Consider the following 7,494-nt stretch of genomic DNA (forward strand, 5'->3'; position numbering starts at 1 on the left):
GCGCACTGGAGACGGTAAGAATCATATCCCGCATCATGGGGTGGCTGTGAGGGTTAAAAGAAGTAATACACGCAGTGAGCCGTACGCTTAAGATTTTTGCACTTGTTATATACTTCGAAGCAATTTCCTTATAAAAGAGGGCAAGTGCGTCCCTTGCCTGATTTAAAGAGGCTCAGTCGCCGAAACCGGTTTGGCTCAGTGGATAGAGCGTCAGCCTGCGGACTGAAGGGTCCCGGGTTCGATTCCGGTCAAGGGCATGTACCTTGGTTGCGGGCATGTCCCCAGTGGGGGGTGTGCAGGAGGCAGCTGATCGATGTTTCTCTCTCATCGATGTTTCTAACTCTCTATCCCTCTCCCTTCCTCTCTGTAAAAGATCAATAAAATATATTTTAAAATAAATAAATAAATAAATAAATAAAGAGGCTCAGTCCCTGTCGGCTCCTGTCATCATTGTTATCTCCGCTCCTGGACACTCTCCTCCTGAGGACCTTGGAGCAGGCACCTGCAGCGGGTAGAGCTATTGGGGATGTTTCCGTGGCCATCCTCTGCAATGCCCCGCCCCCAGCACCAAGGCCACAGCTGATTGGACAAGGCGTAGGACATGGCCAAGGCAAGCGCATGGATTGGCGGTTGAGTAGACTACGGATTGTGGATTGATGATCACATTGAGCCATGTAGAAGCAAAGGAGAGAGGAGAAGGAAAAAGAGACGGGCAGAGAGGAAAAAGACACAGGGTTCCCAAGACAGAGAGAGAGAGAGAGAGAGAGAGAGAGAGAGAGAGAGAGAGAGAGGAGACCTCTGATCCCAGGTTTTTTCTTTCCCAGTAGACGAGGCTGAACGGTATCTCCTGACCTTGGAGCCTCTGAGATGAGTCCTGCCAAGAAGCAGGACATGCATGCACATGCGCACACATTCCACACAGCACAGCACATGCATCCTACCAACATCCATGCACTCACCCCTTTTGACTTTCTCTTTACAATTCCTCTCCCCCATCTGCACACCTTCCAGGGTGGTGAATGCCCCAGGAGACTCGTGTTCTTGAGTGGGGGCGGAAACAAGAGGAACAGAGACGAATCGTTCTGGACAGTGGACTTTTTAGAGGGAAGAAAGGAGTCGGCTGGCTGTAGGAGGGACATGCAGGTGCACAGAGCTCTCGCGGGAACTTCACAGGGTCTGAGCTGTGGTGTGTGGTCCCTCCTAGACACGGCATTAACATCACATCACCTGCCACCTCTCGGCCCTGCTCTTCACGTCGGCCACCTCCTTGGAGAGTTTGCCCCTTGCGGCTGCCAAGACAGCCGGTTGCGCGTCCACCCAGGAACCTAGATGGCCAGTTTGATTCCCAGTCAGGGCACACGCCTGAGTTGCAGGCTCGATTCCCTCGGAGGGGCATGATCGATGATGTTTCTCTCTCATTGGTGTTTCTTTATATATTCTTTATTGATTTCAGAGAAGGGAGAGGGAGAGAGAGAGAGAGAGAGAGAGAGAGAGAGAGAGAGAGACACCAATGATGAGAGAAAATCATTGATCGGCTGCCTCCTGCCCTCCCCTCAGTGGGGATCGAGTCCACCACCCAGGCATGTGCCCTGACTGGGAATAGAACCTGCAACCTCCTGGCTCATAGGTTGACACTCAACACTGAACCACGCTGGCTGGGCATCATCGATGTTTCTATCTCTCTATCCCTCTCTCTTCTGCTCTCTCTCTAAAAAAAATCAATAAAAACTTTGTGTGTGTGTGTGTGTGTGTGTGTGTACACACACACACATAAAGGAAAGACAGCTGCATCATTCCTTAACCACAGCCAACAGGAGGAGTCCTAGTGTCTTGGTCTGGGGTCCCCAGAAGCAGAGGATTTGAGTACAAATGGTTTACTGGGAAGTGATCACAGGAACTGGTAGGAGAATTGGGACGTGAGCCAGGAAAGAGACTGAAGCCAATGAAGACGGTGTTATCTCTGTGGGCGTCCGGAACCTCATCTCACAGGGCGGCTGTGAGAGGCAGGGCAGAGGAGGTGAGAGACCAGAAGGAGCCGGCCGCATGAGGGGTGTGGGAACAGCATTCCAGAACAGGGAACAGCGTGTATGAAGGCCCGGCATGGCGGAAGAGCGTGGCATGGTCAGGGGACTGAAATGGGGCCAATCAGGTCTATAGGGTAATGAGTAAAAGTGGACTTTGGCCTGAGATTGGGTCAGAGAAGAGGGCCTGGGGCCAGGTCACACAGAGCCTCGGGAGAGAATTAACAAAAGAAGATGAGAGAAGGAAGGAAAGAAAGAAAGAAAAAGAGAGAGAGAGAAAGAAAGAAAGGCTGTATCTTCTCATGCAAATATATTTTATCTTTTAAAAGATAAAAGTTTGAACATTCACTTTTTATAAGCAATGCAGACACAAATCCTAATGTATTGGTTTCCAAGGTATAAAAATTGGTTCTTTAGGAAATCAATAGAGAAAAAGCAATGAAACCAAAAGCTGGTTCTTTGAAAAGATCGATAAAACCAACAAGCCTCTAGCCAGGCTAAGAAAAATGACTAATTACTAATATCCTAACTGACAAAGGAGATATCACTACAGATCCTGTGGACGTTACAAAATAATGAAGGAACATTGTGAGCAAGTCTATGCCCACCAATTCGATAACCTAGATGCAATGGACCAATTCCTTGAGAGCTACAACTTGCCAAGTTCACACAAGAAGAAATAGGCCATCTGAATGTGTCTGTGAAAGAAATGGAACCAACAACTGATAAACTTTCCAAACAGAAGGCAGCAGGCCAGATGGGCTCAGTGGCAAAATCTACCAAATATTTAAAGAAGTTTTACCAAATATCATATTGTACATCAACTGTAATTGAAAAATAAAACTATTCTTTTAAAAAGAAGTTAAACCAATTTTCTACACCCTCTTTCAGAGAGTGGAAACAGAGAAAACACTTTCTAATTCATTCTGTGGGGCCAACATTACCCCAGTACAAAAGCTACATAACAACATTACACAGGAAAACTACAGACCAATATTTCTCATGAACATGGATATAAAAACCCCTCAACAAGACATAGCAAATAGAATCTAGTGATGTATAAAAGACTTATACACCATGAGCAAGTGAGATTTATCCCAAGCATGCAAAGCTGGTTCAACATTGAAAATCAATTCATGTAATCCATCATATCAATGTCCTAAAAAAGAAAAACCATAGGATCATGGCAATAGATGTAAAAAAAAAATAGCATGTGACACCTATTAATAATTTTAAAATATCTCTCAATAAACTAGAAATAGAGAAGAACATCCTCATCTTGATTAAGAATATCTCAAAAAAACCTACCGCTAACATCATCCTGAACTTTGAGTTTCCTACAAACTCAAAGCTTTCCCTCTAAGCCAGGGGTGGGCAAACTTTTTGACTCGAGGGCCACAATGGGTTCTTAAACTGGACCGGAGGGCCGGAACAAAAGCATGGATGGAGTGTTTGTGTGAACTAATATAAATTCAAAGTAAAGGAGCGGAGGGGAGAGCAAGAGAACCCTCCGCTCTTTCGGCTCCGCGGGCTGGATAGAACAGCCGAACGGGCCGGATCCGGCCCGCGGGCCGTAGTTTGCCCACGGCTGCTCTAAGATCAAGTACAAGGCAAGGATGCCCCTTCTCACCGCTGCTTTTGAACACAACACTTGAGGTGCTAGACAATGCAATAAGACAAGGAAAGGAAATACATATTGAGAAGGAAGAAACTGTCTTTGTTCACAGGTTGCATGATCATCTATCTCTGTTAAAGAAATTAAACCAGCAAAAACCAGTTTGGCTCAGTGGATAGAGCGTCGGCCTGTGGACTGAAGGGTCCCAGGTTTGATTCCGGTCAAGGGCACGTAACTTGGTTGCGGGCACATCCCCAGTAGGAGGTGTGCAGGAGGCAGCTGATCGATGTTTCTCTTTCATCGATGTTTCTAGCTCTCTATCCCTCTTCCTTCCTCTCTGTAAAAAATCAATATATTTAAGGAAAAAAAAAAGAAATTAAACCAACAATTGGTAAAAAAAAAAAAAATTGACCCAAAAAACCTGGAACTAATAAACGCTTACAGCAAGGTTGCAGGATACAAGGTTAATACACAAAAGCTAATCCTTTTCCCATATACTAGACATGGATACGTGGGCCAGATCCCCATCAACCTAAAAGGTTCTGCGTCCAGGGCACCCGACCTAAGACTCCTCCTCCAGGCCAATGTGGGGGGAGAGGGGCGGGCCTTGCCTGACCCAAGGCTGGCTCAGAGTCCCGTCCCATCAGCGCCCTGTTGTTTTCCTCCGTAACAATGAGCACAACTATATTTAAATAATTAGCCGTGTCGTTACTCGTGTGTCTCCCTGGCCAGATTGTGAACTCCATGAGGAGGAGACCATGTCTATTTTGCTCCCACTGAGTTCCAGCACCTAGCACAGTGCCTGGCACAAGAATAGACACCCAACAAAACTAAGCAGGGGGAGAGGGAGGGGGGAGGAGAGGGGGGAGGGGGACAGGGAAGGAGGTCCTTGTGTTTCCTCTTTCCCATTATTTTTTTTTACATTTTATTTATTATTTATTTTTTATTTATGTATTTTTAAATACATCTTTATTGTTCGGATTATTACAGCATCGAGGACTGCAGGTGTACCTTTGTCACGGCAGAATCTGAGTCCCAACGACTTTTGAGGTTGTCAGCAGTGGGCACCGTGGCTGGACTCGCTGCCCTCCAGCAAGCAGCTCGCAGGCCACGAGGGCAGAGGCAGCCCAGACCCCCACGTGGACAGCTGCCATCTGCTGCCTTTTGCTCCCGCAGAGGCAGGCGGCTGGGCCAGCGCCCCCCCCCCCCCCCCCCCCCCCCGTGACCGTGAGCAACCCTGGAAGCTGCCTTGTCAACAGCCTGTCACAGCGAATCACCTCGGGCCGCTGCATCCCCGCAGAGCTGCCCAGGGAGCTGGCCTCTGCCCGCTCGCACACACAGGCTGGCGCCAGATTGGCCGGTCCATGCTGCCACACTGGGCACCTGTTACAGCCACCGGGGGCCGGGGCTCTGGAACTGCCACCTCTCTTCCCCTCCCCCCTGCCCCCGGGGACAGAGGGCAGGCACCCCCAGAGTAGCCAGGAACGTGGGCCCTCCCCCACTCCCTCCTGCTCCTTCTCACTGGGTCAAGAAGCCTTTCCACTCCTCCCTTCCCTGGCCCTCGTGCCAACCACACAGGCCGGGCAGGGCTGGTTCTGCCCATTCCCCAGACAGGAACACTGAGGTCCAGACAAAGACCAGAGAAGAAGTAAGTAGCCCAAGAACAACTGGCCTTGGCGGTGCCTCGCCCGGTGGGGCTGTGAGGAGCCCAGAAGGGCAGAGGTGAGCATCTTGGAGGCCCTGACGTTCATGGCCTTAGTCTGTCTGGGTCACGGGGTCAGCCACCAGGAAGCCTCTTCCGGTCAGCCATGGGGGGATAGCTGTGAGGGGTCCCCACCGGGCGCTCCCAGAACTGCCCCACTAAGGGAGGCCTCACTACCCGCCGGCCAGGTGCCCCGCACATCAGCCATCCGTGGAGCTGGGAGCCCCCCCAATTGGAGCGCTGAGGCCCGCCGCACAGAGGTGCTGGGAGCCCCCCCAATTGGAGCGCTGAGGCCCGCCGCACAGAGGTGCTGGGAGCCCCCCCAATTGGAGCGCTGAGGCCCGCCGCACAGAGGTGCTGGGAGCCCCCCCAATTGGAGCGCTGAGGCCCGCCGCACAGAGGTGCTGGGAGCCCCCCCATTGGAGCGCTGAGGCCCGCCGCACAGAGGTGCTGGGAGCCCCCCCAATTGGAGCGCTGAGGCCCGCCGCACAGAGGTGCTGGGAGCCCCCCCAATTGGAGCGCTGAGGCCCGCCGCACAGAGGTGCTGGGAGCCCCCCCCATTGGAGCGCTGAGGCCCGCCGCACAGAGGTGCTGGGAGCCTGGCTCAGGGTCAGGAGTCTGGCCGGCTCCTGCCTCGGCACCCGGCCTCTCCTGAGAGCGGGCAGAGGCCATTTCCTGGGAATGCCACACACCCGGGGGGGGGGGGGGGGGGGGGGGGGGACGGGGGGGGGCAGCCTTCCCCAGCGGCTCTCTTCCTCCTCCTCCTCTGACTGTTCAGGAGGCCACCTGTCACTTCCTGTCTCCGTCCCCAACCAAAATGACCCTCAGGAGAGAAGGAATCCTTAACAGAACAGTAGCAATTATTTATTCTTTCACCCGACACGTATTTCCAAGCGACTGTGCTGAGCCCAGCGTGGCTGGAGGCTGCCCTGTTCCTTGTGGGGGGGCGGGCGAACAAGGGGGGCTGGCTCTCCACGGCAACCCGCACCATCACAGCCACAGAGTTGGCTAGCAAGACAGAAGTCCCACTCTCAGGTAACCGAACCCCAAAAGTGACAGCTCATCACCTTTGCCACATTCTGTTGGTGAGGAGCAGGTCTCTAGGACATAAATCCCAGGAGGAGGAACCTGGAGGGGTCCTTCTAGAGTAGCCGTGGGCAAACTACGGCCCGCGGGCCGGATCCGGCCCGTTCGGCTGTTCTATCCGGCCCGCGGAGCCGAAAGAGCGGAGGGTTCTCTTGCTCTCCCCTCCGCTCCTTCACCAGCAGCAGTTTTAACATGGCAACGTGGGGAAACACGGCCGCAGCTCCTTCTTCTGAGTGGGCGGATTTATATCCCCATTCAGTGGAAGGAACAACCTCTCAATCTCCCAGAGGCTCCTTGGAATGCCCGCGGACGCGTCCCCCGACATCACCCTGGGAATGCGGAGACACGTTATCGTGGTGATGTAGGGAGACACGCCCCTGGAGAGCACAGTATCAGAGCATTAGCTAAAAAGGAGACCAACAACACTGTTCCCACTGAAGTTGATGTTTTAAAGACCAAAAACCTTTCAACCCAGTCTACATTGCCATCTACATCTACGTCCCGGGCATAATTTGGAAGTTGCACTAAAGAAAATGTTTAATTTACTGTTTACACATTTTGTTCTTTTCTATTTGTTTTAGTTTTAAATTATTTTATTATATTTAAGTTTAATTTGAAAGGCTTTTGTACCTTTCCTTTGTTAGGCAATTTTATTTTGCCTTTGCCATCTTCAATAGAAGGTATGTTATTGTGCTATGATTCCTCCATTTTTTGAAGTTTCAAATGATAATAATTAGTGTTTACATTCTTCTTGTTAAAATGTTTGAAATGAATAAAACTATTGAAATAAAAAAAAAAAAGACGGTACCCTTTTATGTAATGATGTTTACTTTGAATTTATATTAGTTCACACAAACACTCCATCCATGCTTTTGTTCCGGCCCTCCGGTCCAGTTTAAGAACCCATGGTGGCCCTCGAGTCAAAACGTTTGCCCACCCCTGTTAGAGTCTGACCCACACGGCGAGGTCCAGTTCAGTTAGCATGTGGTGCCTCGGAGGTGCGGGCGCCGCCCTGCAGCTGGGAATAAAAAGGGAGACAAGTGAGGGTTTCTCTCTCCCAGGAACCTTTC

The sequence above is a fragment of the Plecotus auritus genome (genome assembly GCF_963455305.1).
Source record: "Plecotus auritus genome assembly, chromosome: 10".
In the NCBI taxonomy this organism is placed as follows: Eukaryota; Metazoa; Chordata; class Mammalia; order Chiroptera; family Vespertilionidae; genus Plecotus; species Plecotus auritus.